Genomic DNA, 13,118 nt, shown 5'->3' on the forward strand with positions numbered 1-13,118 from the left:
TGGCGGTTGTCCAACTCATCCTTTTCTTCACAGGCTTCCACACATTTTCTTCCTCAGCTGCTTTCCACTGTCTCCTTGCTTTTGCCCCTCACTATGTTACTTGCATAAGACACTGGAAAATTCTGCTGACTACGGTACGCCTCTAAATGTGGAAAGTACACAGGTCATGTAACTGCCTGCCATAATGTGCCATGTTCTCTGTTCCTGGTGTTCCCTCTCCTGGAAGTCCTTCCCCTGGTCAAATTGGATCCATCCTTCAAGGTCATCCTCAAATATCCAATGTTAAATTTCACCCAACCCTAGAGACAGAGATAGAATGCTCTATTCTGTGCTTTGTACTCCAGAGACAAACTTGTTTAGATCACTAGAATAGCTTTTGTAACATCGTTTGATATTTATTTGTTTATATTACTATTTCCCCTATTAGACTATGAACTCCTGAGGACAGGTACCAAATGTTGCCCATCTATGTATCCCATGCAATTATCAATGCCTAGTACACTGTAGACACTCAAAAAATATTTGTTGAACTGTCCTGTAGTGTTATTGGCCCATTAAGGTGTCAAGTTCACACCTAAACTTAACAAGATGTATTCTAATCAAAGTTGGGTGACATACAAGAAGAAATTTGAAGACTGCACAATGTGGGTATTAAGTATTCAACTATTTCACTATTCAACTATATTTATTTGGCTTCTACTGTGAAGCTCACTGTAGTCAGGACTGGAGATGTTATAAGAAAAAAAGACCAACTGGGTCCTATGTTCTTAGTCTAACAGAGAAAGACTATTATTAAGCAAATAGTTGTGCAAGTAATTACTGTGCAAATTTAATATGCATAATCAAAAGATAACTAGCAGGTGCTATGAGAACATCTGATAGAGGACCATGACCTAACCTGGGGTAAGTCAGGGAAGGCTTACTCCCTGAGTAAGTGATACTCAGGCAGAGAGTAGAATGAAGAGCAGGCATTGCCTAGGTGAAGGGGCAAGCATGAGGAAACAGAAGCAAACACCATATTTGAGGTACATGGTGCCTTAAAATATCTATACAGGGACCCTCCAGATGCACTTTCCACACTCTTGCAGCCTATTTTATGCCCAGGCAAGCTCACCTGTATGGACTGCATTCAATGGGTTTCTGTGGCCTTTGGCCCCTGGTTGGCTTTGGTCAATGAGAGGCAGTGGCAGGAGATGAGAGGATGGGAGAAGAAAAATATGAAAGTATGTATTCCCCCAGCTTCCACCCTGACAGGTGGCTGCCTATAGCCCTCTGCCTATAGCCATGACTTCTGTCAAGCAATCCTCTCCATGAAGCTATTCCATCAGCTCTACAATGGCTCCTTCCACCTGTCTTCACCTAGAGGTAGTAACATTTCTCAGAGTTAGTACCCCGAGAGGACTACACTATCCCTTGCTAGTGTCCTCAAATTCTGCCCACACTTTGGTAAATAGCCTCTTTATTAAACACTCATCAAATTGCCTATTTTGATTTATGCTATTTTCCTGCCGGCTAACTGATAGGAAGGCCAAATGAAAGGCTAGATCACACAGAGTGTTTTTAATTATGATACGCACTAGTGATTTTGCCCTAAGTACCATGGGAAGTCATTGAGGGGGTTTAAAAGGTGAGGTAGATGGTCAAGTTTGCACTGTAAAAAAATCACTCTACCAGCTGCTGTGTAGAGAACCAATGGGAAGAAGTGAAAGAGTAGAAGCAAGGAGGTGAGTTAGGAGTCAATCACAGTCATGAAGATGGCAAAGGAAGGGCCATGATGGTATGAGGCTGGCTACAGAGATTATAACATGGAAGTAGGAGGAACCAGGGAAAATGAAAATCCAGCAAGATCTTTAGCTGAGTACATGTGAGTACATGACCCTGTTGACTAGAGACAAGACCCCAGACTCCTCAGTCTGGCTTCTAAGACCTCCCAGCTCTGGTCACCAAACTCCTTCTTTTCTCGTGCACCTTTTATGGCTCAGCTGAAGTGACCTCCTAACCAATCACAGTGTACCTTGTATCTGGGATACTCTATCTGGAAGGTTCTTGCTCTCATCTAAAGCCTACCCATCCTCCAAGACCCAGTTCAAATTATAATAAGAAATCACCACCAACAATTTCTGAGAACTTACTCTTTTCCAGGCACTACGTTACCAACATTAGCTTGTATAATCCACCTCCCTATGAAGTGGGGTTATCATTCACCCCATCTTACAGACAACAAGTCTGAGACTCAGAGAAATTAAGTGCCCACACTCACAACAAGTGAACCCAGGTCTGGATGACTTCAAAAACCCAGTGTTTGACCCCAACCTAACAATGCTTCTCAAAGAAAAATAATTAACCTTACTGCTGACATATTAAATGACAGACAATATGCTGCTCACTCCCTTGAATTGTTTTATTCAATCCTCATAACAACCCTGTAAGTTAAGGAACAATTTTAATCTCAACTTCAGAGTATGAAACTAAAGCAGAGAAAGTTAAGAAACTTGCTCAAATACAACTTTCTCCACAAAAGTTTGCCAGATTTCCCACACTCTCAAAAACTATTCCTCCCCACTCTGCAGCAAATCTCTAATAGCATCACCACCCTCTGCTTCATATTATTGCTGCTTAGCCCATGTCATCTTTTTTATAACAAACTATAAGGGCAACCTGGGTTGGATTTAGTTCCCCCACAGTTATTTCCTAACAGTTCCTTGATCCAAGTAAGCATTTGCAAAATATTTAACAAATGAACAAACACCAGGATGCCTACATTGTGCCATCAAGGAACTCAGCCAGTGCTGGAGAGTGACAGAGTGTCTCTCAACATTTGCTCAGACAACACTGCTGGGCCCTCCAGCGAGGGGAGCACCAGTTATATGTAAGCCACCAGATTTTCTGGGTCACATTTGACATAAACACAGGGACTATGTACACTACAGAGCAGAAGAAAAGGAGTTATATTTCTGTTTATTATACCTAACTTATGCAGTAAATAACCATATAAAAATAATACTAAAATTTTTTATATAATAAGCATATATAAAAATAATCGGTGATGGAGGGTTGTGAGTTTGGAAGTCATCACAGTCCTGCTCTTAACCTTGAGTCCATTAATAACTTATTTGAGCTACAGTCTCCTTATCTGTAAAATAAAAGTCATAAGAACTGTCTGCAGAGGACTGGTGTGAGGATTAAATGAGATGATACACATAAAGTGTCTATCTACAATAAGGTGACTGAGCAGTAAATGGTGGTTATAATTAAGTGTTAAAGTAGTATATGCCACTCACTACATTTTATGCCAAAGAGGAAACTTAGAAGAGGACAAGAAGATCAGTCCACATGCTTTCAAAGAAGCTGGAGGAGTTTGGCCTGGAAAGACTCAGAGAATGCACAAAATACATTTTTTAAATCCATGAAGTTCAAATATGGAAGAGAGAGAAGAAAATAAAGACAGTTTGCCCTTGGTGTGATGATGCAGTTTGGGTATTCATGGTATTCGTCTTATGGGTGCATCTCCACAGTTTAAGGCTGTTTTTCTTTGTGCACTTTTTCTGTTGCTCCAAAGCTGAAATAGAACCAATAGTGACTTTGTCACTGTGATAAAGTCACAAATGTTGGTTCAATATAAAAGTAAACTTTCTAACAACTGGGTTATCCAACAATGGAAAGAAAACTATTGAAAGTCTATTTGCTGGGCATGCCCAGGCAAAGCCTGGGAGATGTGTCAGAGATGCTAAAGGCAGCATGCTTTACGTAGGAGGCTGATCTCAAAGGCAAGGAAGTTTCATTCCAAGGCAAAGATTCTGTTATTCTAGTATCCAGAAACTCAAATACACATTGGAAAGTTGGGTAAGGAAAGATCCAAAGACTCCATGCACTAGATTTTTAATTCTGGAGTGGCACAGTTTAATGTATTGGTTGCAACGATCTAGTTCCACCCACATCCATGTAGGCTCTTATCCCTGAATATCTACAAAGGTGATTCAGGGCTGTCATCTTGGCATCTCTCCAGACAATAGAGTTTCCTGAAGTTGGATGGGACCCATGAGGTATTCTAATACAACTTCTTATCAAATACCTTTGATCAGGAAAGTAATCTCCCACTCCCTGGTTGACTAACAGTGCACAAAGAAAAACAGCCTTAAACCGTGGAGATGCACGCATAAGACAATTACCATGAATACCCAAACTGCATCACCACACCAAGGACAAACTCTCTTTAATCCCCTCATTCATGAAACATTTATTTAGTCCCCTTCTGGGCAGGACCAAGGGCAAGGGATGATTGGATATTCAAAATGAAATAAGCTCTGACCCTGCCCTTTAGAATCTCAGAGATAAGATACATATGTAAATTCATAAAATAAAAAGTAGAAAGTAGGCATGCTGTAAGAGGGACCAAATAATCAGATTGAGTGATCTCAGAGTACAGAGGAAAAAAGCTCCCCTTGTCCTCCACGCTGGGAAAAGTCTTCCTAAAGCATATAAACCAGGTCATGCAGGAAGGGTAGGACTTGGCAAAGATGGGAAAGGGGGATATTTCAGGCAGAGGTACCAAGAGGAATAAAGGCACAAAGGTGGAGAAATGTATGTGTTTGTACTGAGTAGTTCAATGAAGAGAGGAGAGTGGGGGTGAAATCAGATCACCACAGAGCCTTGAAAGCTGCATTAAGAAGTTTGAACTTTTCTACTGTGGACAGTAGCATGCCTTTCAAGGCCTTGAGCAGGGAGCACATATATATTAACTCATTTAATCCTTACACCAACCCTATGAGCAGTTATTACCATATTCCAGTTTATAAAGCTCGTACTCATCTCCGTACTGACATTTTATCATGACAACTTGCTAAACATAGTGACAAAACATACCAAATCCACTAAGTCAAACCCCAAATTAAACAGCAGAATTATTTTATGAGAACAATATCATAGCCATATGTTGAGGTCTGGATTAGGTAAAGATCATGGCATATGTAATTCAACTAGCAATGAGTTTGGTGTTTGTGAAAAAAAGACCATAGTCCTTGTGTGGTTCTCCTTAGGACAGACAGCTTACTTCAACACCTGCCAGTGTCCCCAGGTCCCTATTCCAAGACTGGCGAGATCAAATGACCAAGGGCTCAGTACGACTCTCTGGTGACCTCTCCCACCTCACCTAAGAGATCATGTGTGTGGGCTGACCATAGCCTTGTTTGGTATCAGTCCCTAGAATAGAATCGGTCATTAATGGTCTTCACAACCACATTTTGTAAGAGACTCATTAGCTTCTGATTATCCATTTTGGCTGCCTTGCTATATATGACCAATTAGAAGCATTGATTTTTTCACATTTCACATTTATGAATTATCTCAAGAAATTTTAAATAGGGACCAAAATCCTGGGCCATTCAGCATTCGTTTCTAGGTAGTCTCATGCCATAAGCTGTGGGTATGTGCTCTGTTAGTTCAAATTTCTATAACCAGAGGTTCTGGTAAAATCTAAATGAAAAGAGAATATGTGAGCTGCTTTCCACACAATATCTGCTTGGATCTGAATTAAATAGGACTTCCAGGAAGTGAAGTCCAACAGCATCAGTGAATAGAATTCAGGCACATGCAGACATGGACAGTGGACATCATGATGAGTGTGAAGGACCCACAGGGGCCAAATCACAATAGGGGAGGGGACTTGTAGGGTCCCCAGAAGAAAGCCTAATGTAAGATGGGGAAGAGGCTGGCTTCATGTGTTGGCTTGGCAACAGGTCTTGAGGTGAGGGGAGAGAAGTGGTTTCACGGATAGCTGCTACCTAAACCCACCCCTACTCAGCACCCTACCCTGGAGGAAGTCTATAACACTGCAAGAGCTGTGGCACCAAGCTGTCTTGCTATGAGAACCTCTCATAGAACCAAACTCCAAGAAGTCATTTCTCAGTCCATCCATCTTTGAGTGAAATGGTGAGTGCATGCACTGAACCAGAGAGCACTAAATGGCAGCGTTCTGTTGGTGACCAGCTAGGTAGCTGGCCGAGTTTCCAGAGCAGGGCAGCAGGAAGCAGGCAGCTGCCCTAGGAGAGCGTGAAGCAGGCCAGGGCAAGTAAATCCAGCGGCATGAGCCACAGCCCAAGTGTGAGTGACATGAACCCCATAGGAAGGGTATATGAATTGGATGATGCTGTGATCCAGTGAGACATCCCATGAATGCCATGGATGCTGTTGTTTTCCTTTAGTGTCGGTAAGCTGATCTTGTTCTGATAAACAGAATTTATTTGCAATTCAAACTGATTGTTTTTCAAATTTGTAGAGCAGGTTTACAACAGTAAAGCAGGTTTACTAAATTATTAATTTAGTAAATTTGGCCCATTACTTAGCCACAGTCATTCTGAAGTCTCTACTGAATGCTCCAAATGATTGACAAAACTCTCCTCTCTGGCCCGTGGGAACTCTGTGACCTTACAAATTACCACTTGCAAGTGACTCTTTGCCCAAACCTCATAGGGTTTCACTCTGCGCATATGAATCTTCAAATTCAGCAAAGGCTCAAAGATCCCCTATGCAGATTGCTGGAGGCCTTCTTCTACATCACTCCCTCCTCTTGGAACTCTGTCCTACAATTTCTAGCCACGCTAGGCTCCTTGAACTTCAGTCTCTGTCTCCTCCACTCGGTGACCCCTCCCTGTCCTGACTGTGCTCTGCGATCCAGAGTGCGCCTCCACTCAGAAAAGCAGGGTGGTCAGAGGGTCACCCGTTTGCCTCCATTCCCTGAAGGATCATAGTTCCTGGGATACCTGTTGTCAATGTCTAAAAACAATTTTTTTTTGCCCAGTTTAAGGTAAGTGAGTAAATCCTTGATGGCTAGAAAACAAAAGTCGTTCTAGATGCTTTTAACTTTATAAAAAGAGTATCATGCTTCAGGTAGCCTTTTGGGACTTATATTTTTCACTCCATATTCTACTGCTAAGATTCATCCATATTCTTACATACAGCTGCAAGTCATTCTTTTGAATGCCATATAATAGCTTATTAGGTGATTAAGCCATTAGTTATGTACCCATTCTCCTGTTAGATGGATTGCTTCCAGCATTCTATTATAAATATTATTGTACATGTTTCTTGATATATTTTTGTAAGTTTCTTTTGCACATCCAATATTTTAATTAAAGTTTTAATTAGAAATGATTATTGATTGTATCAAAGCCTGTTCTTGGCATTTATTGATGACACCATTTTTTCCCCCATAATTTGCTGCTGTGGAGAACTACATTATTGGATTTCCTAATGGCAAACCTTTCTGGCATTCTTAAAATATATTTAGGGAGGGTCCGTTATTCTTTCAACACCACTATTAGTCTTCCTACATTTCATGAGTCCAGTTTATTATGGAATTATTTAGAGATAATAAAGATCATCCTTCTAAAGTATATAATTTGATGAGTTTTGACAAATATATTTTCATGTAACCACCAGCATAATCAAGATAGAAACATTTCCATCACACCAAACTTTCCTCATGCCCTTTTGCAGTCAGTCCCCTGCCCCACCCCAAATCCCTGCCAACCATTGATCTGATTTCTGTCCTAGTTTTGCCTTTTCCAGAATGTCATGTTATACATAATATCATTCAGTACGTAGGCTTTTGTGAACTCTGTATCATGCTTTTGAAATTCATCCATGTTATTGCGTGTATCAGTAGTTTGTTAATTTCTTATTATGGAATAGTGTTCATTGTATGGGTTTAGCACAATTTGTTTATTCATTCACCAGTGGATGGACTTTTGGACTTTTTTTTTCCAGTTTGAGGCTACTATAATAAATTTTCTATAAAAATTTAGGTATATGACTATGGACAAATCTTTCATTCTGTTGAATACATAGGTGTGAAATTACTAAGTCATATGATAAATATATGTTTAACACTACAGACCACTAAACTGTTTCCAAAATTATTATTCTGCATTCCCACCAGAAAGGTATGAGAGTTCCAGTTGCTCCACATCTTTGCCTGCATTTGGTATTGTCAAATGGTTGTTTGACTTTTTTATTATTGAGCTGGAGAGTTATTTATATATTCTGGTCACAGGTCCATTAGATATATATTTTACAAAAACTTTTTCTCCTGGCATGTTCCTTGTTTTTCATTTACTTAATGTCTTTCAAAAGGCAGAAGTTTTTTTCATTCTGAAAAAACCCATTTTACCATTTTTTGTTTCATGTGTGTTATCTCCTACTTATGAAATCTTTGCCTATGTCCTATTTATGAAATCTTTATGTCTTATTTCAGGATTACAAAGATTTTCTCCTATGTTTCTTTGTTTTCTTCTAGAAGTTTGTAGCTTTAGAGCTTACATTTATGTCTATAATCTATTTCATTGTATCTTTATAGATGTGAGGTGAGGGTCAAGGTTTATTTTTTGTTGTTACAATTCAGAAGCATTTTGTGCTATATATTACCAGATTTTAGTGTTAGAGTTATGCCTGTTTCAGAATATTAAGTGAGGAACTTCCCATACTTTTCCAGAGTCTGAAATACCAAATCTGATTAACACAGAAATTAATTCTTCCTTGCAGGTTAGATGGAATTCAGTTGTAAAATAATCTAAATTTTTTCCTTAAAGAGAGAATTTAACAGTCTTTTCCATTTCTTCTATCATTTTTGGTTTTCTATCTCTTCTTGCACCAATTTTGCTCATTTATATTTTGCCAAAAAATCACTCATATTGTTTAGACTTTCAAATTCACTGAAATTTATCAATTTATAATTTATTAACAAGCTTTGAGTTTATAAATGTATTTATAAACAAAGGAAACTTAATAGAGATCAAGTAACCTGCCCAAGATCACAACACTAAGAAAGCAGTAGAACCAGGATTTGAACTAAAGGTGTCCTGGCTCTAGAGTCCCTGCACTTAACCACTAGATACCAGGAAATACTGATACATAGTGACTTTGAAGTTCTGGAAGTCATTTGATAGTCTTTCATGACATCCTTGTGAAAAAGATGAAGAAATGCTGGCTACAAAATTTGCTGAACAACCTTACCAAAGAGGCTCCATCTTTAGTTCTCTTCTTTAAAACCATCAAAAAAGAAAATAAAGGGCCTGACCAACAATCCAAAAACGTGGATAAGACCATAAAATGTGATTCCTTAATTTGCACATGATGCATACATAGTGCATCTGATAGCTTAATGGCCAGCCAGAATTCAAAACCTTCACTGCTGCAAACTAGTCAATCGAAGAAGTATAAACTGAACAGATTATAAGCCCCACAAGCACAAAAACCAAACACGTTTTATTCGTTCTTGCACAGAAAACTCCCAGCAGAACTATAGCTGCTTACTAAATATTTCTTAAGATTTATTAAAGACAAATACATACATTACTGAACTTCAGAAACTGCACGAGTTTAGAATTAAGATGACATGGTTAAACATTGAGACAAGTAGAGGAGGGTAGCTCTGGTTTGCCACCAATCAACAGAGCAATGGTGCAGAAACTGATATTAGAAAACTTAGAACTCCATCTGGTTCCAAAACAAGTCACTTAAACTCACAGAAAAATTAATAATAATTCAAAAGACTGTTTTGAGGGTAAGATCATTCATGTGAAAAATTGTTTTGTAAATAACAAATGTCCACTATTAGCTACTATTGTTATTAGATTGTAAATCCCTGTAGTAAATTAAGAAGCACCTTGAGCTTATCTGTAATTTCTCAATTTGTTTTTTATGGTGAAATTTGAAACAGAGTAGATATGAAGTGCCTAGCAGGATGTTTGAAGCATATTAAGCATGTAATAAATCTTAGCACAAATGGATTATCCTTTCATACATAACAGACTATATATCCATATATGTGTAATAATATGTACATATATAATCACATATATACGGAGGGACATTCGTCGTGATGCAAAGGTTGCATTTTGCAATCCCCAAGTCACTATTCGAGACACTGAAAATACAATGAAGAATTAGATGAACAAAATACCATGTTCAATTTTTTATCCTTTCTTTCTTTTCAACTCCCCTTCTATGTACAGGAATCACTTTCCTAATTTAAAAACAATTAAACTATAAAGACAACAAAAAGATAGCGGTTACCAGGGACTTGGGAAAGAGGAGGAAAGGAATGAGTGGTTGGAGCACAGGGCATTTTTAGAGCATTGAATTACATTACCATTTCGGCAAAACCTGCAGAATGTATAACACAAAGAGTGAACCCTAGTGTAAACTGTGGGTTTTAGCTACTAATAATATTTCAGTATTAGTTCATCAACTGTAATAAATATACCAGATCAATGCAAGATGTTAACAATACAGGAAGCTGAGAGAAGGAATATATGGGAACTCTGTACTTCCTGTACAATTTTTCTGTAAAACTAAAACTGCCCTGAAAAATGAAGTCTATTAATTAAAAAAAAACTTTAGAAAAAGAAAAACAAAAGGAAAGCTCTGGTTTGCTTTGGTGAACACTCTAAATACTAAATTCCAATTGCATTACTCTTCCTGGCAGCCAACAACTGGTGGCCTTCTTTCCTTTTATAGCAAGAAGCCATTAGCTGCATTTCTTTTTGCCCCAAGTCTATTGAACAATAACAATAAAATGACTGGTCAGGTATAAAAAAACTGTGTTGTTACCTCTTTTATTTATGATGTGTGCTTTTATCTATGTTGATTATGAGCAATTAGTGGTTGCTTGGCAACCAAGTTCTGGACTCCCTTCCAGGTAGAGGTAAGGTTGTCTAAACAAAGCACCCCATTGTCTTCAGTGCTAGCTTTCCACAGCTACCCCAGCATACCCAATGGTATGGAATTCTTGGGTTGAGTGGCATTCACAACTGACTCAGTTCTTTTCCTATCATCCATTCAACGAAAATATTTTTAAAGTACCTACTATGTGCTAGTCACCATACTAGGTTCTAGAGATACAGTGGAGAATAAGTGGACAATGGCCCTGTCCTCAAGGAGCTTGCATTCTAGTGGGGCAAGGGGGAAAATGAATAATTAAATTCAATTCTTCAGTGAAAACAATCATGCAGAGTTGAAGATGAGTGCTATGAAGAAAAGTAAAGTAGGATAAGAAGATGTAAAAAGTGGAAGAAAGTTTCTCTTTGTTAGTTTTATGAGTGGTTAGTGAAGGTCTGTCTGAGGAGGTGATGGTTGAAGTGAGCTGAATGAAGTGAGGAGGGGACAAGGATGCCATAGACAGGGAACAGCAAGTGCAAAGACCCTGGACAGGAGTATGGTTGGCATTTCCAAAGATGGCAAGGAAGTCAGTGTGGCCAACAATGAGTAAGTGAGTTAACAGAAGAGGTTGGGCAATAAACTCAGAGGGAAAGGAAGCCATTGGGGAATTCTGAGCAAGACAGTTTTTCAAAATGGCACCACAGCTGTCATATGGTGAGTGAACTGTAGTATGTGGGTACAGTGGTATTAAGAGATCATAGACACTGCTTCGGTGTCCAGAAGAGAGACCATGGGCTGGGTGAACCAATAAGACAGACAACCAGGAATCCAGGTTTGATGCCAGATAAAATCTATTAATGTCCCAAATTAGACAAGAACAACCCAGTTTGGGAAACAAAAACTGATTGATTTAAAAGCAAGGTTCAGCAGTGATTTCTGCAGAGCTAAGCTTTAAGGAAAAGTTGTCTTTCTAAGCACTATTCTCTTCTCCTGTATTACCTGAGTTTATTTCCACTTTACCTTCAAAGTCAGTTTCCAATATTCACAAAACATATATTTGATAAAAAATAAATTACATCCAGAATATGTAAAGAACTACTACCTCTCAATGATAAAAAGAAAAGCAATCAATTTTTTAATTGGGCAAAAAATTTTGATGGGCACATCAGAAAGATATGTGAATGGCCAATAAGCATATGAAAAAGTGTTCAACATTAACTCAACAGAGAAGTGCAAAGTAAAACTACAGTGAGATATACATCCATTAGAATGGCTAAAATTTTAAAGCCAACAATTCTAAATGTCGGTGAAGATATAGAGCAGTTATAATTCTCATATCTCACTGATAAGAGTGCAAAAGGCACAATCACTTTGGGAAAAGGCCCAGCAGTTATCTTTAAAATTAAATATAGCCCCACTATGACCCAGCAATTCTACTCCTAAGTATTTAAACAAGACACATGATAGTCTGTGCCCACAAAAAGAAGGATGTATATATAGCAGCTTTATTCAAAATATCTCCAAACTGGAAACAGACTAGGTACTGTCAAGGAAAAATGGATAAACAACTTACAGTGTAATTGTACAATGGAATACTACCCAGCTATAAGTTAACAGTGATGCTCACAATATGGGTGAATCTCAAAATATTACTTTAAGTGAATGAAACTTCACATATAAAAACACATGCCATATTGTTCCACTTCTATGAAAATCTAAAACAGTCTAAACTAATCCAATGGCTATCTCTGGGTGCGAGGGCAGCTGAATAGCAATTAACTGGGAAGGAGCAGGAGAGAAACTTCTGGAGTGAGGACAATATTTTATGTATTGATAAAAGTTTAGGTTATACTAATTATACATTTGTCAAAATTCATCCAATGGCACACTTAAGATTTGTGCACTTCACTGTATGACAATTTTACCTCAAAAAGTAAAAAGAATTAGAAACAAACTCAAGAATGATACTCATCCTGAAATATTTTGGGATAAGATGTAGCAGTATTTGCAACTCACTTTGAAATTCTGAAAAATAAAAACAAAATGGATTGATGGATGGATGGAGGGATGGATATATGACAAAGTAAATATGGCAACATGTTGATTTTAGAATGAGATTACATATGAATTCTTTCAACTCTTCTGTATGTTTGAAATGTTTTGTATTTATTGACGGAAAATATCAATTTCTTCTATTTGAGCTTAACTCTCAAGAGCAGGAATTGACTCTTCTCAGTATGTGGTAAGTATTCAATACATTTTTGATCAATGAGTGAATGAATGTAAACTGGAAGAAGCTAATCACTATGAGTTCATAATAAACCTCAGGGTGAATATCAGAATATCATAGAACTTGGCTGACCGGAAAAGAAACTAGTCCACAGGTAACTTTCAGGATTGAGCTGCAGATTCTTTAATACTTCTCAGACACATTCATCTGATAATTAATTTTATTTATTTAT

The sequence above is a fragment of the Manis pentadactyla genome, chromosome 8, assembly GCF_030020395.1.
Source record: "Manis pentadactyla isolate mManPen7 chromosome 8, mManPen7.hap1, whole genome shotgun sequence".
Lineage (NCBI taxonomy): Eukaryota > Metazoa > Chordata > Mammalia > Pholidota > Manidae > Manis > Manis pentadactyla.